Here is a 26,534-nt window from a genome sequence, read left to right as displayed (position 1 = left end):
AGGACAGACACACATCTTCTTTCCCTTCACATACACAGGGGTGAGTGTTGGGAGGCTTAGGACAGACGCACATCTCCTTTCCCCTGACATACACAGGGGTGAGTGTTGGGGGGCGCAGGCCAGACACACGTCACCTTTCCCCCTCACATTCACAGGGGTGAGTGTTGGGGGCGGTGTAAAACTCGACCCCCCAACATCCTTTCTATTCGGGGTTCGGTTTCTTCTCCTCCTTCGGCCACAGCTGGTTTCAGCCTCGAGGCCTGGTCAGGGTCACTGCAGTCTGTGTTACTGTTTAGTCCGTTGTCTCTTTCAGTTACACTCAAGCCGGCAGGCTCGTGATTTCCGCTTCCGGGTCAGTGAGGGCAGACACAGCACCAGCAGTGAATGTAGTCACTTCCGGCTTCTTCCTCTGGAAGGATCCTCTGTCTGTGCGGTGACCTTCACCCTCTGACCCCAGACAGCACCCCCATCCTCGGATTGTCATCTTCACCGTCCCCGGCCGAGGGAGAGAGGGCTCTGAGCAGGTAGGAGTCTTCGTGTCCACCTCTCCCCGCTTCTGGACAACCTTAACTCTCCACTCCAAGCTATGGCCCCTCCCGGGCTGCAGCCCACTTCACCTTCCCACCTCTCCTGTGCAGCCTCTCCTCTCCCCCTCCCACCACTCCTGTGTAGCCGCTCCCCTTCCCACCACTCCTGTGTAGCCTCTCCCCTTCCCACCTCTGTGCAGCCTCTCCCCTTCCCACCTCTCCTGTGCAGCCTCTCCTCCTTTCCCATTCTCCCCTCTGCCTGTCCTCATCTATTCTCCTCCTCTCTTCTCCTCCTCTTTGTCCCACATCTCGGGCCAGAGCGACCCTTCCTCTCAGCTTGGATTCACTGAGGAGGTGCTTGGGAGCAGAGAGAGTGATGCCACCAGACCTCTCGGGGTGGAGGGAAGGGGCTGCTGAAGTCTGAAGAGCTGTGTGGGCCTCCGTCCTGCTTCAGCTGCTGCGGTATCTTCCATCCTGACCCTCCGACCCTGCCAAGTACCACGCATCAGGGGCTCATAGCTGCCAAGTTGTCAGTTTGCTTATGTCTGACATTTCGTCATCTTGGGTGTGGCAATTTACTGTGATGTGAGATGGTTACATTAGCTGTCATACTTAAAGACAGGTAAAATATGCCTGAGACGTCCTGGTGATTCGACCCCTAGGATAAGATTTTCTACATGAGTGTTTGTACTTATGTAGCGCCTACTAGAAGTGATGAGTCGCTAAGTGCAGATATTTTTTCCTATGCTATAGTGACCCGGGCGGCGCAGTCTTAGACTCCCTTCTTCGGTACATTGGGGCAGATTTACAAGTCCCTTGCACCACTTTTACGTCACTTTTCCCATGTTAAAAGTGACGCAAAAGTGGCGCAAGGGCCTTGTAAATCTGCCCCATTGTCCATAGGACCTATTCTGTCACATGTGGTGCTTGATCAGTTCAGCTGCGAGCGGCTCGTAGGAGGCTTTACATACACAAACAGCACGCGCTGGGCCAGCCTCCCGTGGATCTTGGCACCTTTTGTTGTTTTCCAGCTCCCTGAAACTAGTGAAGTGCCGCCTGAACACCGAGCTACCATTAGACATACAGACCCCCTAGCCCCCACTCACTCCTGTGCCCCTTTACCTGGATCCAGGGGGTGCATTACACTCTTGCAGCGCAGCTAAGGTGATCCGTGGTGCTGAATTTGTGCCGGTGTTTGCCAGTGGGCCCCACTGGCACTTATTCTTGGGGCTCGGAACTGTTTCCACACAAGCAGGAATTTTGCTCCTTTTATATATTTTATTTTTTAGAATGTTTTTTTTCTGACGCCCCCAGGCATCTTATCGTATGTGTTATGTCATTATGTGACCTCAGCGTCATTATGATGAGTCATTTCCTCCTCCTTTGCCTGTGAGCGCCCTGTCTAGACAGGGTCTCTGCAATTGCAACACAGCCCACCCGTGAAGCATGACTGCAAGATTGGAAGCGTGGGCAGAGGAGAATGGGATTCTTGCCAACTCCCAATACGGTTTTAGAAAGGGTCGTGGGACTTTGAATCAGTGCCTGAACTTAGAACTATTAATCGTCAAGTATACCAAGGCTATGCGTGGCAATCTGTATCTTTGCTTTGCCGATTTAAGTAGCGCTTTTGACCTAGTTAATCATCCGCTTCTCTGGTCAGTCTTGTTAGAATTAGGCGCCCCCAAGGAAATTATTTTCTTCCTTGCTAGATTATATAACAAGATGCAAGCAAGTGTTCGATATGGGGTCAATGGGGAGTGTACCCCGAATTTTAGTGTGAAACGAGGAATTAGACAGGGCTGTGTCCTCGCCCCTTTGCTGTTTATTTTATTTATTAACGGGGTGGAAACCATCCTGAAAACAGTTAAGGCTGATGCTCCTCAGGTTACCGGGATTAGTGTGCCAGTTCTGCTCTACGCGGATGATGCTGTGCTCCTATATCGGACACCTATTGGTTTGCAGCGCCTGATGGATCGGTTTTCCGAATTTATAGGGGAGAGGAAGCTATTGATAAATAAAAGTAAAACTCATATTATGATTTGCGGGGCTAAGTCTAGCAAGAATCACGCCTTTTTTATAGAAGGAGTGAAAGTGCAGCAAGTAAGAAATTTCTGCTATTTGGGTGTCACTTTCTCGGGCGACGGTAGTTGGGCCCAGGACTTAATAAGTGTAAGAACTAAAATGGCCAAAAGTTCCTATGGCATATTTAAATTTGCCGCAAAAATAGGGGATAGACGAATAAGAGATATGATGGAGATATACAAGGCCAAAAGTGTCTCCATTGCCCTATATGGGGCAGGGTTGTGGGGTTACTCTAATATTGGTTGTCTTCAGAGGGAAGAAAACACCTTCCTTAAGAAACTAATGTGTCTTCCTGCTTCTGCCTCAACAGAGTTAATTCACAAAGAGGTTGGGGCTGCCTATTTGAGTGACCTTGTTTCACTTAGGCCTTTGTCACTTTACAAAGCAATCTGGCATAAGGAAGAGTCTGAGTTCAACCAACTCGTTATCAAGGACTGTCTTAAATTAGATAACTGTATGAAAATCCCATGGCTTAAGTATGTTGTTGAGAGCTATCAGGCTATTTTTGGGTTGAACTTGTTATTGGATTTTTATTCCCCACGAGTTCTAGTCAAACACGACATGAAAAAATCCTTTTTGTTGTCTAGAACCCAAAAACGTTTAGTTGAGTCTGGTCCCTCTACTACTGTTCAACTATATAATAAATATACTGAAAATGAGGGTTTTCAGCAGTACTTGAATATGGTAACCCGCCCAGCGCATAGATTTGTCCTAACCAGATTAAGGTTAGGAATGGCACATGTCTTGGTGGCCTTCCCCCAACAAAATAGATATCCTGTTGGCCCTTGCCCGTGCGACGGACACTCCAAACAAAGCAGTATGCACTTTATGCTTATTTGCACTCTGTTCCTGAATGTAAGGATTACATTTTTAAAACCTATGTTTTTAAAATATGGTATTTTTAATACGGAAGATGCAATGAGGTTGCTTTTTCATATGAATTCCCCTGATATGTTTTTATACTGCAAGTTTTATATGTAAATCTATTTATTATAGGAAAAGTATGATCTTTTAAATGTGTTTCTTTATTAGTTTGTATCTCTGTACCTTTGTGTTTTGCTGTGCGCTTTTATGGTCATCATATGTTATGAACCGAATAAAACTTCATGAACTGAACTGACTGCAAGCAGTCATCAGGAAACATTGACCGGTAAAACAACCACACCACTGTCCTGTTTATTTCTACACGTGCAATGCACTGATAACTTATAGCAACGCTTTGCCATTTCATTTATCACTCCTCGGGTCCTGCTCCCGCCCCCCTACTTCATTGTCTACAGCCCACAATCATTTCTATCTCAAATGTGCAGTCCATCCGAGAGGTTTACGGCCCCATGCAACAGTGATGGGTCAGGAGGTCATTAGTGACATCGGATATCATTTCCATCCATCAGATGGCCCCATGGAACCAGGTACAAAAACAGACCCGTGCATTGGTCAGCAGCGGACCCCTGATGCTCTGCAGCTCCTATATAAAAGGAGGCAGTGTGAAGGGATTGAAGAACACTGGGCCAGCTTCAGCTTGTTAATGAGCTGCCTTAAGTTATATTTCATGACCTTAAAGCTACCCTTTTAAGCACTAAGTTACTTTTGGCACGGGCTGTCTCTAGTTCCTATCAGGAAAGTGTGTTTGTTGTGCTTGATCTCATTAAAATAGAAAAAGTTGAAAGAGCGGTGCTTTCTGGCTTTGAGAAGGGAAAGAGGGTTGTGATTGAATTTAGTTCTCTGTTCGTATTAGTCTTGTTTTGCTCAATATCGATTCTTCCTAAATGTAAACATTTGGGTGGAATAAAGCCTCACACCTTTTAATTGCTGCATAGCCCCAGGTATCACACATCTTCAAGCGTTAGTAGTTGAACTGTGGTTATTGAAGGTGGATGCGAAGATGTATTTTCCAAATAAAATCCTGCACCACCTTGCATTGCCAAGGGATTGGTCACCATTCTGTGGTCTTGAAGTGTTATGTAGGCATATTTTTTTTTACATTTCGGGCCATTCTGTTTTATATTGAAAGAGCAAACTAACAATGAAATGCAGTACACGCTTCGTAAAATAGAGTAGATAAAGGCAACACACAGTGAAATCAGATGTGAAAGCGCAAGTTCTACAGTACAAGGTGCAACACTAATACATATAATAGAATATGTTAATTAGTTCAGTGGTGTATTGGTAATGGACCATTGTGTCATTGGAAATGAATAGTTTGAGACTCGTCACACAAAAGAATTGAAGTGCACACATATACACACAGAAAAATTAGGAATGTCACGTGAAGAAAATGAAAACCTGACAGCTATGCTGACCCGGACTGTGCACAGAAACTCCACTCACAGAGGGACTCTGCTGCTGTGAAGAGCATAGGGTGCAGACAGGGCAGGGTCTGATATGTCCCAGGGTGGTAGTGTAGTAGCATATATATATTGCTTGATAACCCTGACTAGGTGCCAAAGCATGTTTTCAAAGGATGTAGCACACTTCCCCTGTGGGTGTGCTATGGATTTAACTTAATCAGGCATATATGGGTAGTGTTTTGATGGACTAGAGGACTGGAGTTATATTTTTTTCGTGTTTGTCCTAGCAACTATGCATGGATTTGATGCGAAAATGGGTGAGAAATAAGAAACTTTTGCCTTGGGTGCCAGTGTTGGATGGGTACAAACTGTGTGAGTGAAGTATAGTTTGTGAGGCAATTGTTTTGGCGTTTTACCTGAACGCAGAGTCTGCTCAAACCACCAGAGCAAGTGTGCAGCTTTATCTGTGCACCAGTGTAGGGGAAAAGTGAGAAAAAAGATGTGCTCATCCCTGCAAGTGGATACCTACCAGTTTTGGCTTGGTATCTCTTGGATATGAGCATAGGAAGTGCCCAGACATGAGATGATACCACTTCTGGGGCGGGTACAATCTTTCTTTCTCTACAGCATGGGTGCTCATAACATTTAGAGAAGACAAAAATAATTGTCTGCGGCAGTGGCAGATTCTGCATTAGGGTGTTGGGACTCCACCCTTATGATTTTGAGTTCTGGATTTTTTGTCAGAATCATGGTCTCACAATAGCAACTTTTGTGGCAGAATCCTCCCTACCCCAGGTAAACCTTCTTATAGGAGTCAGGGGTTGCATGTTTTGTTTGCTTGCTCCCTACATTTCACCTTGGTTATTTATGTCCCGCCGTTTTGAAATTGCACCCACTACCACTGGTCTGCAGTGTGATTCAGGGCTGCAGTGACATGTGGGAGTAAAGTCACCTTTTTTGTACTGCCTTTTCTCGGGTCTGTCACCTGTATGTATAGGAGGTCACTTGCTTTTCTGCTTCTCTGCAAAGAAACAGCAAATCTGCATAGTCCTTAGAGCTGACATGACCATTTTGCTTTTAACTACAACCAAAGATGATAGGCTTGCCTAGTTTGCTCATACTTAATAGTTTAAATAAAATGCTAGGTGCAACCAAAACGTAAAAAGCAATGACAACTGGAGACGGCAGGAGGGCAAACAAAAACAGAAGGAGGTGGCCGTGCAAGCAACAATGGGCAGGCAGCGACGACAACAAGGCAATGATGACGGGAGGGCTCAAGAATTTCAAAAAGTACCTGAATCCCATCCTGAGCAGTGGAAGGACACCTATAAAGTAATTAATCAGTTCTTTGTCCATGCTCCTTCGAAGGGACAAACAGATGAGGAAGAAAGTGAAACTTACAGGCGCTGACCAATGTGATCCAAGGAAAGAAACAAACAAAAGATCTCACAAGGGAATATTGGAAGAAACCAAAATATGACATATGGGAGCGGCATAAGACGTGATGAAGATGGGTTCCCATATTTGGATAGATTGCCTAATCGTTGGCTCAGATGTGAATTATTAAAATTAAGAATTGGTATTAATCCATGGATAATAAATGAGAGAATAAAAATGGAAATGATAAAATATGATGGGAAATGTACATGTATGTTGGGTATAAAATGTGATATCCTGCACATACTAGTGAATTGTTTGAAAGTTTTACCATTACGGAAATTGTTCCTACGTCCCATCTTTGTAAAATATGAAATCATGTCCGCATCCAAGCCATAGAACGTCTTGTTGATGTGTGTAATCTGAATATTGCAATAGCTATTGGAAGGTACATGGCAGCAGTAACAACGTTCTATACGGAGAAGTGAGATGAACAATGGCAAGCTATGATGCAAACGAGGAATAATGTGAAGGGGGTAGGATCTTAGCTTGATTCTGGCAGAATAATTTTAGATAGGATAACTTCTATAGAAATTTTAAAGCTATTTATCCTGTTATTTAGTAAGTAAAGAAGTGGCGTGATTATAACTCGTATATAATATGGGGTATGTGCAATGAAGTGTTATAAAACAAACATTTGCTCTTCTTTTCTAAGGATTTTTTGTTTTTATAACAATTGATGAAATTATTTATGACATTAGAGTAGTATAACAATTGATTGTTTTGTGTTGTCTAAAGACCAATGGTCTAAAACTTTATCTTGACTAGATGTAGGCCACAAACACCCATTCATCAAAAAAGTTAAACACTTTTCCTTGCCTCCAGTCGAAAGCCTAGAGTGCTCTTGCCTTAACAGCCCCAGGGATCTGAGATGGATGCAGAAACAGATAGACTAAGCCAGATTCAAAGACCGACAGGCACACACACACAGAAGCACAGACACTCTTAAACACATTCTCACACACACACACTGTAGAAACACACAGACAGTGCATAGAACAGAGGATTTTTCGGCAAAAAGAGGGTATGGGATGTGGGTTGTCACCCAAGAAGGAATCCAGGTGCTTGGGCACGTGTGTAGGTTTGTGTCCCCAAAGTTCTTCTTATACAAAGAGCCAGGTTTTTAGTTCAAGAAGGGAGGAGGAGGCTCTGATGTCTCGAGGGAGGTCGTTCCATGTCTTGGGTGCAATGTAGGAGAATGAGCGACCTCCAGTTTTGCTTTTGCGAATGCGGAGAAGTGTGAGAGTGAGGCAGAATGTAGGTGTCTGGGTGGTTGGTGAAAGTGTTGTGGGTGTTCTGGTATTCCGGTCCGATGTTGTGTAGGGCTTTGTGTGCATGAGAAGTCTAAATTGACTGCGCTTGGAAATAAGAAGCCAGTGAAGCTTCCTAAGGTTAGGTGTGGTATGATGTGGGTGTAGCGTGTGAGGTCAAATGAGTCATGCAGCTGTATTTTGGAGAGTCTGGAGTCTTTGTAGCAGTTGTTGGGAGATTCTGGTGTAGACAGTGTTGCAGTAATCCAGCCTACGGGGGATGAGTGCTTGCGTGACGATCCATCTGGGGCCATATTATGCATTGTGATTGTTTGCTCCTGGCGCACCTTTTAAAAGGTGCGCCAGGCGCAAACAATCACAATGCGCCCTATTATGTTGTATGTGCAGCCCTGGGGGCAGCTGCGACCTCGCGCTGCTAGGGGGCAGCGCATTCATGTGTAAACATGGAGCAGCTGCTCCGTGTTTTCACAGTGCAGGCGTGTATGAAGGTGGAATCTTACTAATGGTTGCCCCCAACTTTTTGCCTGGTATTTGAGTGGTTTTTAACTAGTCTGGCTGGGGTCCTGCTATCCAGGACCCCAGCCTATCTGCTTTCTCCTTAAAACTGATGTGAGTACCCTAGGTACAAGCCAATTGGATACTGAGGATACCCTGGCAGTCCCTTGTAGATGGTACCCTAGGTACCCAGGGCATGGGTCCCTCAGTAGGCCTACCAGGGCTGCAGCACTTATTGTGCCACCCTGGGACAGCCATGCAAACTTACCCAGACTACAGTAGTGGTCTGGTGGTGTAAGGTGGTGCTAGCACCCCTTACAGGGATATAGGTACCCTATATCCCACCCTATTACAACACATATACTCTCATAGGTCACCCCTATAGCAGGGCTTGGTAATCCTACAAGGCAGGGTGCTGAGGTATGTGTGAGGGGGGGCTCCCTACCTGAGTAGGGCCCCTCTGCAACCTTCGTAAAACCGTTGCTGGGTTGTTTGTAGTGTAGCCATACCATTTACTCTTAACCGCATTATAAGTCTATCGCGATAGCGTGATAACTTGAGAATGGCTACACAGAACCATATCGTGTTTGGTGTCAAACATGTAGGAATCATACCCCCAGTTCAGCCATGGGCATGAGGGCACGATTCCCCCCTGCTAGAGGGGCGATATGGGAAAAGCGGCAGAATTTAGACACCAATTTAAAAGTGCACATGTAGTACAAAATGGATGCTACCAGCCACCCACACAACTCTGGCTGCCTGTTGCTGGGGAAAACCCCAGCCTCGGCAGCTGGACAATAGGGTTCCTGTGGCAGGGAGGTGCCAGCACCTCCCCAGACCGGATATGTGGATTGGAACTGGGTGGGTGCACCATCTGGTGCCTTTCAGAGTTGCACGTAGGCTGCTACAGCGCCTACATTCTGTATACACCGCCTGGAACCGGTTCAGGGGCATCCTGCCCCTCGCCCAGGCGGGAAACACACAAATGGGAGACGGTGTAGCCACCCTTTCCCGCCTCACCTCTCATTGGTGGACACTGATCTGGACACTCCCCTAATCTTGGGGATAAAGGTGAATAACCTGGCCCCAGAGCCTCAGATTAATCTTGGACTTCACAGCCTTGACCTTCGACGAGCTGCTGCCCAGCTGACTGAAGAAATCTCCCTTCAGGTAAAGGAGTTACCTCCCTGCTTGGCAGGCACCTGAAACACTGCAAGTGACCCGGTTGGAACTTCGCTGCTCCTACGGACTTCGTCGACTCCCAGCAACCTTGAGGTGGGTTTCCTGAACATCCCAGAGGCCAGTGAGTGTGCACAGCAAGTCTGAGCACCGAGGACCGCGTGGGTGCCGAGATCCCCAATACCCCAGGACACTGGCCACCTCTTGCATAGCACACGACCCTGACCAGTGGGGAAGTTGTGCTTTGGCCCAATATTGAGCCAACCTCTCAGCAGCAATTGTGCCAAAGATCAGCGCCCTAGCCCCCTCCGGTGGCCCGTGGGCTCCCTTTTACGCACTCCAAATTGCTGCCTCCCGCGGTCCCTTGTCTCTCGACTGGTGGGCCCTAGCGGAGGTCAATCTCGACTTTCAAGAGTTCCCCTGGTTGCTCCAGGCCTGCTCTACAGTCTCTCCAAAGGAGACCGCTCACAGACCTCGTGGGTCTGCACCAGTAGCTGATTTGTTCATCTTGCGTGGGTTGCGGTTGCCAAGGCTTAGTGGATCCAATCCGGACACTAACACCGCAGCGACCCTCATCCGTCGTGGGACAGCCGCCTTCCAGAAGCTGGCCATCCTTGAAGCCTCCCGGAGCCCGTGGCTGCAGATCCAAGCTACACCTCTTTCTACTTGAAGCACCCAACATTGAAGGGCTCTTTCCTTTGAGCTCCCTGGTCACTGTGCCATGACCCAGACTCTGTCCCCTCTGCTTTCAGGTTCTTCTCTACAAACTCTACAACTTCATTCTTCACGGCATCATCAACGCTTTTGGCTAGCAGCAGTTTTGTACATTTTCCCATTGAAAATCAGCCCGCGACCCGACATCGAAAACGACCTATGCACCCGGCTTCCCTGGGGCAGTTAACAGTGGTACCTCGGTACTCTCGTAGTAGTGGGCTCCTCAAAAGCTTAACTCTAAGTCCTTAACTTTGAACTCCTGCTAGAAGTGTCTTTAATGTTTTAAAATCAAACCGCGACATTCTCCATAGGCTGTAATAGAGATCCCGATAGCAGCTATTTGCACTGCACGCGCCTCCCGTGGGTCCCCTTCCTCATAACCTGGGGTGGATTCTTAAGGGGCCAGCGATCCTAAATGCCCTAGGCATTGTCTGTAGAATTGTCGTGGTTCTTATACCACTTTTTTAATATATGGTTTGGTTCCCCCCTTGGGCCCTGTGATTCCAGTGCTATTTATTATATCTATCAATGCTTGTTTGAATTGTAACTTTGCCTCTAGTCTCATAAATGGAGTTGTGGGATTCTGTTTAGAATAAATACATATATTTTATATATATACCTGTGTGGACTACTCTTTCATTTGGTCATTCAAGAGGTTATCAATGGTAAAACATTAAGCTTAACACTCCTTCAAGACTTAGCCTGAAGGCTGCTCTCCACAGCTACCACTAGGATAGCTTTCTTTAAAGGTTGTCTTTTAACCTATCACCTTAAGAGTCGAATTGGACTGGTGCAAGGTAGCCACTATAACTAGTGACCAGCATATGCCAGGCCAACTTCTCACATTGGTGTGCAGCGGTTGGATTCAAGCTTGCCATTGTTTTACCAGATAACAAATTGAATTTCTAAAGTGAAAGCCACTTGGTACCAAAGGTACATATAAATTCAAGCTTAGAATATAATAAGTTCTACTGAACTTAGCAGTTGTGTGTAGAGGGTTTAGCACACCTTGACTACAACTCAAGAAAGGGTTCAGTAGGCCACATTTAGTGTAGGTAGATACACCAGTACCACTACACTAGAAAATGTCTTTAAATTCAGGTGCCCATAAGGCTCTGGAAGGACCCCATAGGGTCCCAGTCGACAAGTATGAAAATTTGTCCTTTGCTGAGCTTAGGGAAATGTGCACCACTATGCAACTTAAGACAAACAAAGGTGCCAACACCCAACGTCTCAGGGAAATCCTGCTCATAACAGACTTTAAGCAGACTTTAGTGTCTGATGGGGTAGACAGATCGGGTGGGCATCCCTCAGGAGAGGACACTCCCAGAGTGGACTCTGATGGGGAAAGGGATGAGGAAAATGATCCTGACCTGGAAGAACCAGACCACTCACAACATGGAGGTGATGGCTCAAGAGGCACTCCCTCCATCCCTAGTGGGAGAGTGGTGGATCCAAAAAGAAGGAACAGATCCTCCTCAGTGGGGTCCAACCATTCTAGGAGATCCAAAAGGACCTCTGCCTCTCCTCAGAGGAGAGAATCCTCCCAAGAGAGGAAATGCAGACTGATCCAGTTTGAGCAGGCAAAGCTTCAGCTCAGGAGAGAACAGTTAGCATTAGACAGGGAGTCCCTGGAGCTTCAGAAAGCTTCAAGAAAGTGGGGCCTAGAGATCCCTGGTGGCAGTAATGAAACCCCTAGAGTAAGAGAGAAAGCTCCTGACAATAGGAACCTCCATAAGATTGTGCCCCCCTATCATGCAGGGGATGATATCCACAAATGGATCACTGCTCTTGAGAGGGCCTGTAAGGTACACAGGGTCCCAGTAGAGCAGTGGGCAGCTATCCTGTGGCTCTCCTTTACAGACAAAGGAAGAGACAAGCTCCTCTCTGTTAGAGAAGAGGATGCAGATGATTATTATATCTTGGGAGATGCTTTAATTGATGGGTTTGGCTTAACCACTGATCAGTACAGACTTAAGTTCAGATACACCCAAAAAGCACAGGATCAAGATTGGGTAGACTTTGTGGATTGTGCTACCAAGGCATTGGGAGGTTGGTTAACTGGCAGTAAAGTAAATGATTACAAAGGATTGTACAATCTCATCATGAGGGAGCAGATCCTTAATAATTGTCAGAACCAACTCTTACACCAGCACCTGGTGGACTCTGATCTGACCTCTCCCCAAGAATTGGGAAAGAAGGCAGACAAATGGGTCAGAACCAGGATTAGGCCCAAGAACCAAGGTGGTGACCAGAAGAAAGATTCCACTAAGCCCAAAGAGAAAGGTGGTGATAATAAAACAGAAACGTCCTCTAAAGGGCCCCAAAAACCCAGTTCTGGGGGTGGGTCCCAAAATCCTTCCTCTTCTAACAAGAAACCCTATTGCCATGTGTGCAAGCAACCTGGCCACTAGAAAACTGACTCCAGCTGTCCAAAGAATGGCAATAAAGAAAATGTTCCTCCCATTGCAGCTCCAACACCTCCTGTTACTACTAGTAGTAATCCCCCAGGTGGTGGGAGTGCACCCAAAAATTTAGTTGGGCTTTCTTGGGGAACTCAGGTGGACTCTGGCCTAACCAGGTCCCCTACACAAGCAACTCTAGTCTGTGATGGTGGCATGGGGTTTGCCAACTTTACCATGAGTCCCCATATCTTGGGCAGGTACAGACAAGAGCCCATGATCAATGGTCAGAAGGCTGTGGCCTATAGGGACACAGGGGCTAGTGTCACCATGGTGACCAACAGACTAGTGCCCCTAGAACAGCTTTTACCTGAGTTTAGCTACCAGGTGACCAATATAGATGGAATTAGGACAGACCATCCCATGGCAGTGGTAAATCTCAGCTGGGGAGGGGTTACTGGCCCAAAGAGAGTGGCTGTGTCCCCAACCTTGCCTGCAGATTGTCTACTGGGGAATGATCTGGAAATCTCAGCCTGGGCTGAGGTAGACCACAAGGCCCATTTGAAAATGTTAGGCATCCCTGAGAGAGTGGGTGAGACCTTGAAGGCCTCACCTCCACCCCAGGATAAAGTAAAAGGAGTGAAGCCTGAAACTATGGATCACTCCACCCAAACAGAGAGCATAGGGGGTGAAGAACAGTCCTCCCCCACCAGACTAAAGGTATGGGTCAAGTTTCCAAGGGAACTGCCCCTGCCCCTTGTGAAGTAACTGCCCCAGAAGTGGACAGGCCTGTCCTGGCCACAGCTCTGATGGCAGGGGATCCTTCCAGACTGGTGGAGCAGGTATCCTGCCCCTCTCTACCCTGCCTCAGTCAGCCCAGGGCTGCAGGGGTCAGGGAGGTCAGTGGACCCTTGATGGGCCCCTGTCCAGAGGAACCCCCTCATCGGGAGATTAGGGTCACCCAGCAGAGTAGTTATAGCCAGGTGAATATTCCTCTACAAACTGAGGGATCCCCCTTACCCCTAGGTACAGGTACCCCCAGATGGACTTTGTTGGGCACAGGGAAACCTGGGGCATAGTTGCCACAAACATTTCAATGCCCTCCACTATTCCTACCAGAGGGACCCAACCCCCAGCTGTAGGCAGCCAGAGGTTGACCCTTAGGGCCAGATATGACACAGTCATGGACAGAAAGGCTTCCAAGGTGACCAGTGTTCTGAGGAGGTTGAGACCACCCCAAATAGGGCCTCACTTCCAGACTCAGACGCCTCATCAGCCTGATTCTGTACCAAAAACCAATACAGGTAATTTCCCTAGATTTTGGAGAAACTCTAAAACCCCTTGGGGTAGGATTTCCCAAGTGGACCATGAGACAGGGAGCAACCATGCTAGTGCAGGTTCTTCCTTATATGGCCACTCAGGAAATAAAGGCTTATCTGGACAAGGTTAGCCTTATCTCCTTTCGATTGGGGAGGGGTTATGTAGGAAGGTGGAATCTGACTAATGGTTGCCCCCAACTTTTTGCCTGGTATTTGAGTGGTTTTTAACTAGTCTGGCTGGGATCCTGCTATCCAGGACCCCAGCCTTGAACGTGGCTCAAGCCTCACATCTACCTCTATCCGTGCTATACTTGATAACACTTATTACGGGCAATTGTACACAGGCATGCTTATTACAAATGTCCTGATGATGATCCATTTATTGTCTATATGGATCGAAACGCCGTCGACACCCTAAAACACCTTATGCACTGCTCTAAATTGTTATTTAATGTGTAAAGGTGTTTCCTTGCGATTTGTTAATCACATTGAAAATTCTGTATGTAACAAACCTAGAGCTTTGCCTGAGCCTTTTTTTGTTTTCTATTGTTTTGTCCTTGTCGTCACAGTAGGATGCATGCTTGTGTCCCACTTTAAAAATTTGTGTTTGTACTTATCCTATTGGATTGAAAAATATTAAAAATCAGACCTCTGTCCGGCTGGACAAGTTTTACCAATATAGTACCGACTGGGTATATATTCATACCCTTGTCCTTATCTTTGTTTCTCTAGGGACCATTGTTGTTAATAATCTCTTGAATCCCAAGGTCCCTGGTTGACTTTAATTGGGTTCCCTTGTATCCTTACAATATATACGCTTCGGTAATATGGCACGGGCACAGAGTCAAAGGAATTCCCTAATTTGCATAGGGCAAGCTCCTGTGCAAATGAGGGAACACCCTCTGAAGGTAGCGCTGGTGCTTTTAGTGCGATAGCGCTATCGGTATTATAGAAGGGGACAAACATAAGTCTGCACCCCCTTCTATAATACCAAAGTGCCCCGGGGGCGCGCAAAGCAGGCGCAAATGCCCGTAGCGCCCCCGGGGCACTTGTAATACTGCTCCATGTGTTCTGAGGCATCCATTTGAAGATTTTTTTTGCAACATGAGTAGGAAGTGGAAGCATTAGGTGCACACTGCATTGACTTGAGCCGCCGTGCTGAGTTTGTTATCTAGGTTGATCCCTAGATTACTTGCGTGGTCTGGGTGCAGGGTTTGGTCCTATCTTCCATGGCCACCATGTGGAGTCCATTGGTGAGGTCGTGATGTCAAAGAACAGTACTTCTGTCTTGTCAGAGTTGAGCTGCAGTTTGGTTTGGTTTGTTGGTTTGCATCCTGTCTGCTATCATGGTCATGCGTTTGTGAAGTTGGTTCTGGCGGTCGTTGTGTTATCCGTCAGGGAGAAGATGACTTGTGTGTGATTGGAGTAGGAAATGACGGTGATGATGTTGGCGAGTAGTGTCATGTACATGTTGAAAAGGGTGAGGCTGAGGAACTCTGCATATTAATTTCTTGGTCTCTGTTTTTAAATGTTTTATTGTTCTCCATTTATCATACAGGCTCAGATTCTTTAAAAAGTCTGTAAAGATCTCATGGGATTTTTTTCTTCTACTTTCCCTAGTATTTGGCCCTGCAGACTCCTTCTTAGCTCCAGTGAGCGGCTTAGGTCCACCTTCAATGTCCTCAGATTAAAGGTAAAGGTAAGTGTCATTTTAACACAGGTCAAATAAAACAAAATCACAATTATTGAAGAGCCGATGGATCTATTTCTGTTCTTCCCAACTATATCTTTTCCAGTCTGTTCTGCTTTCTATGGTCTGCTTGAATTTCTTTCTGTTTGTTTCTCCTGTTTTATCCTGTCTTCTGCTATGTGTCTTAGCCCTTCACACTTTCTTACCCATCACAAGAATGAGGCACTTAGTTTGGCCATCAAGACGAGCTTCTAGAAGAAAAGAAACCCAGGAGATTTAAGGGTCATATGAACGATTGTCATGGTTTTGACCTCGGTTGTCCTTGGACTCCGCACTAGCCTCTAAGCCTGTACTCTTCCCTACCAGTTCCCTCCCCGAACTACCTCTGTCATGTACCTGGTCAGCCAGGTCCTCATCAGAACCATGGTGGGCCACAGTGTTTCCAGGTGGAGTGCAGGCTTCCATCTCTGTCATTTGTCTGTATTTTGAGGTCTGCCTCTTTGCCCTGTGGTGCTCCTCCCTCTAACAGAGCTCCTCAGTTTCGATTCCTCCTGGCTGACTTATGTGCTGGAGCTCTTCATCATGTTCCCTGTGCAGCAGGGTATGCTCCTCCGTGAGTCATCTCCTCGTTGGTGGTCCTCCACTTCCCAGGTCTGGGGGTCAAAGATTGCCAGCATGAGAGAACCTTTTATAGTCCTTTGTTGGTTTTTCCTCTCCATGTCATTCCTCTGTATTGCTTTTTCTGTCTTCTAATTTTTCCTTCTTTCCCTGTTTGTCAGTCTTTATGCTAGTTCTACATTTTCCTCTCTTCTTCCTATGCAAGTCTTCGTCTGCTTTCAGCATTGCTGAGACTCCTCCTCCTTAGGTAAGTACTCCCATCCACGTTGGGGTTGACGATAGCTTATTTTTTCGTAATGTCCAAAACGACTAAATCATACATTGGTCTGTTAGCTGTCTGTAACCAAAAGTACAACACTATAGTTCACTCTCAAACCTACTAGCAAGACGTAATTAAAACCACATGTTGAAAAACGTGCACATATTCAACGCACAAGCTGGAGGCGAGTTTTGGGTTTGTTTTACTCTTGACACGCAAAAAACATGAAACCAATATATAGACATTTTCATTAACACTGAGATTAATGACTACATATTTCAGACCCTGACCGCACTACAAATGGTTTACATTGCCTGGACACGTATATACTTTTCTTTCTGCAAATCTAGGCCAAGAGTTAATTGCCAACAAATGACTCCCCACAGCTCAGAAGCCCTCTGGGCAACACAAAAGCTATTTATTTTCTAAATTGCCATACTTTCCTCTATAAGCTCCCCATACAAATAAAATATGATGCTCTGCTTTACTATCCACGCTGTTAGCAAGGCATAATAAAGCCCAAAAATCATATTGAACCCACACTTAAATCAACAAGAGGCCTAATGTCATAAGCCTAACCTGAGGTGCACCTATGCATCTTTTTTATGCAACATTCATTTCATACCACCAGTTCTGGTCTCTTAAACAACACGTACACTCCATCAGCCAGACCACATAACGTTTGGTGCTGGACTTTGCTTTCACTCTGGCAATTCCAAGTCTGCAAGGAATCAGGCAGATACTTAGGCATTGGATTGTGAGCTGAGGGTCATTTGTCTCTATGTGGATGTTGTGCTCGGACTGTTCATCAGTAGATAGTCAGATGGGGGTAATTTGTCTCTATGTGGATGCTGTCCTTGGAATGTTCATCAGGCAGATACTTAGGTGGTGGATGGTCAGCTGGGGGTCATTTGACTCTATGTGGATGCTGTGCTCAGAATGTTCATCAGGCAGATACTTAGCAGTGGATTGTCAGCTGGGGGTCATTTGTCTCTATGTGGATGCTGTCCTTGGAATGTTCATTAGGCAGATACTTAGGTGGTGGATTGTCATCTGGGGGTCATTTGTCTCTATGTGGATGCTGTGCCGGAATGTTCAGCAGGCTGCTTACATCTGTAATCCAAAATAGTTTCCCAAAAAATTCAGAATATTACTTTGAACTACTTGCTGTCGGAGGTATCTCATACATTCCCAAACCCACTATAATCTCCCCAAAAGTGAGGAGCTTAAATGGCGAAAGTATTTGCACCCCATTAATCGGGCCTTTTATTGTGAAATATTATTCTGTCTGATATTTCTTCTTTAAAAAATTGACATATAGAATTCAGACATAAATATCGGTTTGGGGACAAACACCTAGGAGTAAAATCAAATAGAGTCCCTTTTGCTTGAAATATATCTAGCCAGTGCCAACCACTCTTATTTTGTTAATCTGAGTTGACACTTGGGGTGTAGCAGTCTTCAATGTTCATTTGGTGATAGTGTCTACTGCAGATGTGCTTATAATAGAACATTTAGTAATCTGGTCTTTGTAGAGGAAACATTCCAGTTAAACTGTAGTCATACTTTTATTGCACAATCACTCAATACCTCCCTCCTGTGGTTGATCTGTATGAAATAATATGTAGATCAGAAAGTTTATAGTTTCCGGCAAAAATACACTAAAGCAAAGTTCCAGTAGTATGATACCTGACTTTTGTATTGAGAAGTGTTCATGGCACATGTCTAAATATATAAGAGCATTGGTTCTGGTAGGGAGAAAAGCATACATTTCATATAATCACTTCTGTCAATACCACTAGAGGAAGTGTATCTCTCTCTCAGTTTCTTTACATAAACAAATTGTTAAGAACACACACTGTGTTGTGTTGCTTTGGTGTATTCAGTACAGTTATATCAAATAAATGACAAAGGCCACACATGGGCCTCGTTTTATGTTTCTTTGGTGTATTCAATACACGTAGATCAAAATTTCTTTCGTTGAACAGAAAAGGCTGCTTCTAATATTTTTTTTTTAACAAACTTTAGTAAGCACCAGATAAAGATTACAATGTTATTGATAGGTACATTATGGCATTTTCATATTTTTTTTTTTGGAGACATCTTAGCTTAATAAGTCCTAACTTGTATGGTAATACATTTGAGTGCGAGTCATAATACATCAAAATAAATTCTGTTCACATGTACGACCAATAACGCGTGCTTATAAAGTAAAGAGTTATCGCCTGGAGCAATTACAGCTTGAAATGCAATTTAAACTATCACATTAACTAAAACAATCCCTTACCCTCCCTCCTGGTCTGCGTTTTGTTGGCGTGTCCTTCAGCCTATTGTTATACATCTGTCTAGGTCCCTTTGCTACCAGCTGTTGGTGGCGCACTGTCTGGGTTCAAAGACAGCCTTGACAAGTCTGTGGCACGTGTGGTATGGCATTATGGATGTACTATGGAGTAGGGGTGATGGGCCCGGGTGTAAGATCCAACTTTCTAAACACTTCTAGCATGCAGTCCCATTCTAGAGAAATGGGGTGCTTTCGTAACCCTCTCGCCTCCTCTCGTCTAATTGCCGCAATCTCGGCCCCACACCATCGTATCGTATCCTCCTGCCTCAATGTTAATGGAGGGCATTGAGGAGACTTCCATCTCATGGTGATCCCTCGTATGGCTAAAATAGAGTTAAGTCGAGGAATCGCAACTGGACGCTGAGGACGCTAGTACGTTTGCGGAGACCCAACAGACATTCCACAGGATTGTCATGAATCGTTAAATGTGTGGTCTCCTCGAGTGCTCTTCGGTCCCTACCCCAGTAAGCGCCGAGGCGGTGGCAAACCCATAACATGTGAAGAAATCCCACTTCCTCAGCCCTGCATCAGGGCAGCAATTTTGAGCCTCAGGGAACATACGCTGGATTCTCTTTGGGGTTAAATATAACCTATGTAGTACCATAGTCTGTATAAATTTAAGTCAGACATTCTCTAGTGTAGTGGGCGACAGCAGCTTATAGCCAATAGTGGCGATCCGTTGCTCCCGTGGCCTGCACGAACATGTCATGATCTAGTAGAGTGCCATCCTCAAAGAGCGATCCGACCTCTTCCACTCCCGCCTCCATCCAGTCCTGTAGTCTCACCTGCGTTAGCCTCCCCAGGAAGTGGTATACCTAATAACGGGATATTCCTCGCGTACGGGACTGTCCCCGAGGTATATTGTAGAGCCTTCTTTCAACATTGGAGTGCGGTTGTTAGTAAGGGGGGGTCCATGCGGTGGCAGTTTGATTTTGGGGAGCAAGAGTCTGTGAAGTGTCCCGCTTTCCAAGTCACAGGGGCCGTACCCTATTTCCTGCAGGTTTCTGCCTGCTGTCCAAAAGGATAACCACTGCAGTTGGCATGCATAGTAGTAGGCCCTGAAGTCTGGGACCCCTAATCCTCCTTTGCGAGGTTCCAGCTGTAATTTCTTGAGGCTGACCCTACGCCGACCTTTCCCCCATATAAGCTCTAGAAGAAGTACATCTAGGGCCATATGTAGGTAGCATCACATTTACCGATTCATAAATACCGAATTTTACCGATTCGGTATTTATGAATCGGTAAATGTGATGTAGGTAATAATTCGGTAAATTTTACCGAATCGGAAAAATTCGGTAATTATGAATCGGTATTTACCGATTCGGTAATGAGGCATACCTTACCATTGATTCCTATGGGCCTGGAGGCCCATAGGTATCAATGGGAAGCCAGTCACCATTACTGATTAGGTAAATACCGATTCGGTAATGGGGGGGGAGCATATTCAAGGGTGGCAGGGTGTCACATTGACACCCTGTTGCACCCCTGAATCTTGCATGTGTGCACATGTGGCGCACATACATGCCCTAAGGGCATGTATGTCTGCCACATGGCTCTCTTAAATCTGCAAAATATTACTTTTTGCAAGGTATTCGTTATTTATCACCAACCTGTATTTGGTGGTAAATAACGAATTCTTAATAATAATTTTCACTCTTTAGAGTGCTCCCTACATATGATTTCAGGATTCGGTATTTACCAAATCGGTATTTTACAGATTCGGTAATTTACCGAATCCTGAAATTATGCCTCCTACATCTCAAATAGCTAAATACCGGTCGGTAACGGGATATTTACAGAATTTCGGCCGTTACCGACCGGTATTTGGCTTCCTACATGAGGCCCCTAGTGTTCTGAATACAGCTTGTGGGACTATTAGGGGTACATTTACGAAAAAATATAGAAGACGGGAGAGCATCACCATTTTGGAAATGGCAATCCGCCCCATTGCCGATAATGGTAGGGAGGTCCAGAAAGATATACTTGAGCGTATGGCTGTAATCGCCCTCATTAAATTATCATCGAGTTGATCAGAGTGGGCCCTGTATACCCGGATCCCCAGATATTTAAAAGTGTTGTGCGCAATCGGCAGGTTGTAGGTGCCAAAGGGGAGTATGTCTGGGTGTGGTCCGTCGCTAAAATAAAAGGTGTTTTGACTTTCCCTCATTAATGGCGAGGTCCGAGATACGCTCAAAGGTAGAGACTATACTGGGAAGTGGTTCCGCACTAGCTGTCATGTTGCGTAGATAAATGAGTATATTGAAATTAAGTCCGCAGTACCATCGAGCGGTATCCCTAATCGCTCAGCCGATTGCCGCAGTGCTATCGCTAGGGGTTCCAGCGCCAAAACGAACAATATGGGGGATAGAGGGCACCCCTGTCGTGTACCCCTATGTATGGTGTATTCGCTGGAGATCTGCTTCCCAGTAAGTGCTCTGGCGGAGGGATTAGTGTAGAGTGGAGGTACCCTGGGTGGAGTCCGAATCGACTCAAGGCTGCAAACATATATTCCCGAGTGATGGAGTCGAAGGCCTGGCGAAGATCTAATGCTAGACAGCCCGCATTGGTGTATTCTAGCGGAGCAGCCCCCATGACGCAGTGTAGCCGTCTGGTGTTTAGGGAAGTACTACGGGCCGGTAGAAATCCGCATTGGTCCCTGTGTATAAGGGTATTTAGGACGGGCAGGAGGCGATTGGCCAAGGCCTTACTAAGGATTTTATATTCAGTCTCTAGGAGAGATAAGGGCTGGTAACTGGATAAATCCGTGCCATCTCGTCCGTCTTATATAGTTCTTCTAGTTTTGGGACAAGAGTGTCTGAGTAGGTTTTGTAAAATTCTATGGGTAGGCCATCAAGCCCGGGGGATTTATTACGGTTAAGGCCCTTAATCGTTGCTCTTATTTCATGCTGGGTGATGGGACCAGAAAGCTCTTCCTTTGCGTCGTCTGTAATACTGGGGAACGTTAGTTCGTTGAAGTCCTCTAATAGCGTGTCGTTATTTTGTGTGGTGCAGCATAGAGCATGCCGAGGTAGCAGCAAAAGGCCTTGTTTATCTCAGTTTGTGTATGCACCAGCCCCCCCGGTGGGTGCCAGAATGCTGGTGATCATGGGCACTTCCGGGGTGTCCCGCAGAATCCGAGCCAGCAACGTGCCAGACTTGTCGGCTTTAGTATGTTTTTGCTGTGTAAAGGCCACATAATCTGTGACTCGGAGATCCTCTAATATCTCTGCATGTCGAATGCGGCCTCCTGCAAGGATTCCCTTTTTTCTGGGTCCGACACCGCCCCTTGCTCCAGGTCTGTCATTTGGGCTTCTATATCGAGGAGGCGTTGGTGTATTTCCTGTCTAGCCCCCATAATAGTCCCAATTACTGAACCCCGCACCACCACCTTAAGCGCGTCCTAATCAATGAGGTTAGGAGAGGCTGTATTCCAGTTTTCGGACAAATAATTTGTGATGGTCGTGGGTAGAGTGTTACGGATAGAGTGTTACGGAACGCAGTATCTTTTAGGAGCTGAGGCCACAATTTCCAAGTGGGGACTGGGGTGGGGACTCTACCCCATGTGAGCTTGATTTCCAAAGGGTTGTGGTCAGAGAAGGTCTTAGCTAAATAAGTAGTGGTGAATTTGTGTAGTGAGTATGTGAGACCCTAACCTGTCGATCCTGGTGTGAAGTTGGTGGACTGGTGAATAAAAGGAATATTCCCTGTGTGTAGGGTGCAAGAGTCGCCAAATATCAGTCAGTTCCCAACCATTCAACCAGGTTGTGAGGAGATCAGCTTGTTTGCGGGCGCAAGCGCCATGGAGTGGTGGGTGAGATCTATCTAAGTTCACATCGAGAACCTTGTTACAATGCCCACCCAGGATCCAGGGAATCGTGTCCCACCCAACCAGGGCAGTGCTCAACCGTTGAAAAAATGTATCTTGATCGAAGTTCGGGGCATAGATACTGCCCAATACCACTGGTAACCTGTCTAATGTACCCCTCAACAGTATATACCAACCCTGATCATCTACACGATGATCTAATTCTGTAAAAGGGACCCCATGGCGGATCCATATTGTTGCTCCATGTGCAAAGGCAGAGTAATTAGTGGAGAACATGTGACCCCTCCATTTTCTGTGAGTCTTCAAGATTTGAGAGTCAGTAAGGGTGATTCCTGAAGGAAGACCATATGGGCCTTCCGCCTTAGGAGATAAGCATGGACTCGATGCCGTTTATGAACTGCTCCCAGACCACACACATTCCAGGTCAACAGGTTATAAGAACCCAAACTGGTAATGTTATTGGACATAGGTTTGTAATATGAACAGGACTCCTCCCAACACGGAGCCAATTAATGCTTGCAGACCAGGAGTGCCCTTTTCCCTTCAAAGCAAAAATACTCGGCACAGCCGTTTAACAGTGGTGGGCCAAACGATTAACTACAACATTTATATACGATACTACGGTGTGTTCGCCATGTGGAGGGTCGTTGCCACCAGCCATGGTTAAATTGTTCAGCTATTGAGCTCCGGTAGCGAGACAGAGCTCAGGGGGAGTAACATGACTTATCAGTGAACACTCATTGTCGCCTAGTAGGGGAGCCTCTGGGAATGAACTTAATAGCGGTGGGCCCCACCGGCCATAGGGAACGACTATTATCGAGTCATATAGGCTCCGGTTACACAATGAGGAGGAGCAGTACAACATGTCAAGTCATAACCTTATATTAATCCCAGACTTTCAACATACAACATAAGTAAACTAAGACCAAAAGGATACAGGTGTGCTGTGTAGTCCTACTAAAGTTTTTAGGAATTCTTCGTCTTGTTCCGTCGAGGCGACATAGTGGACCCAGTCAAGTGTCTATCAGATCATCCACGGTTTGGGGTGTAACGGAGGGAAACAGGGTGATGCTATGATCCGAGTCTGAGTGTATGGTATTGCTGTCTTCAGAGTCTGACAAGATCTTGGCGTTGTCTTCCCGAAAGGAGCCAGCCAGGGCCAGCGCCTCCGCTCTACCGGTCAACCTCTGATCACGTGTTGGGCCGACTATCTTGGTGTTTGACTTGCTCTTCGCGCGACACTGAGTGTCTCTTTTCTGTGATTGTGTAAGGCCACTTTGCGGTGGGACGGATTGTCTGTCCTGACTGGATTCCAGGCCCATCACTTCCAGCCATTCCTCCGCATCGTTCGGGCTGTCAAAGAAATACGTTTTCCTGTTGTGGATGACTTTTAATCGTGCTGGGAATAGGAGTGCATATTTGAGTTGGGCAACACGTAATTTCTTCTTCACTGCTTGATAAGAGGACCGTTGGCGCTGCACCATTATGGTATAGTCGGGGTAGAGCGAAATCTTCTGGTTTTCGTATTGGATCTGTTGTTTTTCTCTTGCCATTTGCAGGAGTACATCACGGTCTCTGTAATTAAGTATTTTGACAATCAGCGGTCTGGGGGGCGTTCCCACCCTTGGCGCTCCAGTAGGAATTCTGTGTGCCCTTTCCACACAGAAGTACGGGGATAGGCCATCTTGAGCCACATGTTCACGGAACCATATTTCCATAAAGTCCGCCGGTTTAGTGCCTTCACTGCGTTCCGGAAGACCAATCACACGTATATTATTGCATCGATTCCGTCCCTCCGCATCTTCCACTCTGTCTTGCAAGCCGGCGACCTGTTGCTGCAGCTGTGTTATTTGTGTATCATGTTCCGCAAGTTTAGGTTCCAGGGATAATGTTTTCTCCTGTTCGTGGACTGTATCAGCGAGTTTCCCATGGTCCGCTCGAAGGAGGTTGTCGCCAGTCGTAAGTGACCCAATTTGCTACTCTATTGCTCTGCGCGAATCTCCTAACCTTCTTTAGAATCAGGTCGAGTTTCACAGGGGGTAGATTGCCCGGCTCTGAGGCGGAGGCTCCAGGCGAAGGGGGCCTGGCCACATCCCCGGGCGTCTCGGTGGGCCCCCCGCAGCCGTGGTAGTGTCCTGCTCCTTCCCCTTAGGTCGTCCCATGATGGCTGCCAGAGGTCAACGAGTGCCGGTTTCTGGCATTTCAGCCGTCTTCAGCCAGGCTTGCTTGAATCCAGTGACTGATTTGCATATGGCCATGTCTGAACTGGGGTGGCAGAGTGGGCTAAAGAATGGTGATGGATCAAACCCAGATCTGTTGACTGGGTGTGAGTGTTTGATTGGTTCTGATGCTCCGTCCATCACCTCCCCCTTTTGTACCGCTTTGTTCGCCATAAGTTGGCAGGGTATGCTCAGACGTGAGTCCCTTGCTCACTTTGCCACTGGATTCAAGCAAGCCTGGCTGAGGACGGCTGAAATGCCAGAAACCGGTCCTAGGAAGCTTGTTTCCGGTCCAGGTAAAGCATGGCTTGGCAGTTCGGGGTGGACTGTTCCCATGAGGCACAGGGTCAACTGATTTGCATATGGCCATGTCTGAACTGGGGTGGCAGAGTGGGCTAAAGAATGGTGATGGATCAAACCCAGATCTGTTGACTGGGTGTGAGTGTTTGATTGGTTCTGATGCTCTGTCCATCACCACCCCCTTTTGTACCACACTGACCGAGGCAGAGGCCTAGTCCTATGACCACATGAAGGGTACCCTGTTGGGGGCGTTGGACTCACCACTGAAGACTATAGGATTAAGTACCGGGGGACTCAGAAAACCTCAAGTCAGTCCTGTATTGATTTTGTGGACTTTTCAGTAAAGACACTAGTTGTTTGGTTGATAGGAAGCCAGGTGCAAGACTATGATGGGCTGTATAGTTTGATTATGAAAGAACATATGTTGATTAATTGTGTTTCTGAAAAGTTTCATCAATACTTGGTGGACCTAGGTCCTACGTCTATCCAAGTGTTGGGAAAGAAGGCAGACCACTGGGCCAAGACTATGGTGGCTAAAACTACCAGTGGTGGGAATGACCAAAAGAAAAGGCATTCTGCCTATCTCAGAAAGAGCACCCCCTACTGCCCCTCCAGCTGGCACTGGTTTGGCAAATCTCCAAGTGGGGAACTTGGTGTACCCTGAGCAAATCAGAGTGCACACAGAAGCTTCACTAGTCTGTAAGGGTGCAACGGATCTGGCAACCATAGCTGTTTGGCCCACTAACATGGAAAAATACAAACAGCGACCCTTAATTAATGTATCCGAGTAGAAGCCTGAGAGATACAGGTGAACGTGACAACATGGTGACTGATAAAATGGTATCTCCAGGACAGTATCTCACTGGACAGACCTAACCAGCCACCAATTACTAAGGTTCATCTCATGCCTATAGTGTACTTAGAAAGGGAAGGGGCTACTGTCCTGAAACATGTAGTGGTCTCTTCTGCAGTCCCGGTTGAATGTCTGCTAGGAAATGATATGGAGTCTTCAGCTTGGGCTGAGGTCGAGCTTCGGTTCCATGCAGCCATGCTGGGAATTCCTGAAAGGATGTGCGTAAAAACCCAAGCACAGTGCAAGGCCCAGGGTGAACAAGAGGTGTTGGAGCCTGAAAAGAAGGGTCAACTCTGCAAGAGAAAAGGTAAGAAGTCTGGGAAACCAACTTCTGATCAGCCACAAGCTCAGGTCCCCTCTCTCCAGGGGGAAGACCTGTCAGCCCCAGAGGGAACTGAGCCCCAGGAACTTGGGCCTTACACGTCCAAGCTCCTTGGCCCAGGAGGGCCCTCGAGAGAAGAGCCGTGCCAAGGGCAGAGGACCTGTTCTACTCTTGAAAGCCTGAGACAGCAGGGTGCTGCACAGAAACCCTACAGGACCTATTGGGAGGAATGGTTCCTGTACACTGAGGCCTCCGCAGTTCAGAAAGTTTCTGCTCACATTGGCCCATGACATCCCCCTAGCTGGGCATCTTGGCCAGAGCAAGACATGCAGTATGCTAGTCAACCACTCCTACTGGCCAAACATGTCCCAGAAGGTGAAAGAGGTTTG

General features: G+C 46.6%; 1 protein-coding gene across 2 annotated transcripts in view; it reads left to right on the top strand.

The window, feature by feature from the left end:
* The first annotated feature begins 355 nt into the window (after positions 1–355).
* The window catches only part of LOC146799970 (uncharacterized), a 49,447-nt gene continuing 23,268 nt past the window's right edge, over positions 356–26,534 (top strand). Inside the window, exons 1-2 of one of the 2 annotated variants that reach the window (XM_085620905.1) lie at positions 356–524; positions 15,338–15,416. The gene's annotated coding sequence lies outside the window, so the exon portion shown is untranslated. The remainder of the gene's footprint in view (positions 525–15,337; positions 15,417–26,534) is intronic. The other variant, XM_085620906.1, reaches the window with a different exon arrangement.

This window comes from Triturus cristatus, chromosome 8 (genome assembly GCF_964204655.1).
Source record: "Triturus cristatus chromosome 8, aTriCri1.1, whole genome shotgun sequence".
NCBI lineage: Eukaryota > Metazoa > Chordata > Amphibia > Caudata > Salamandridae > Triturus > Triturus cristatus.
The sequence above is the reverse complement of the archived record's forward strand: the minus strand, read 5'-3'. Positions and strand labels throughout refer to the sequence as shown.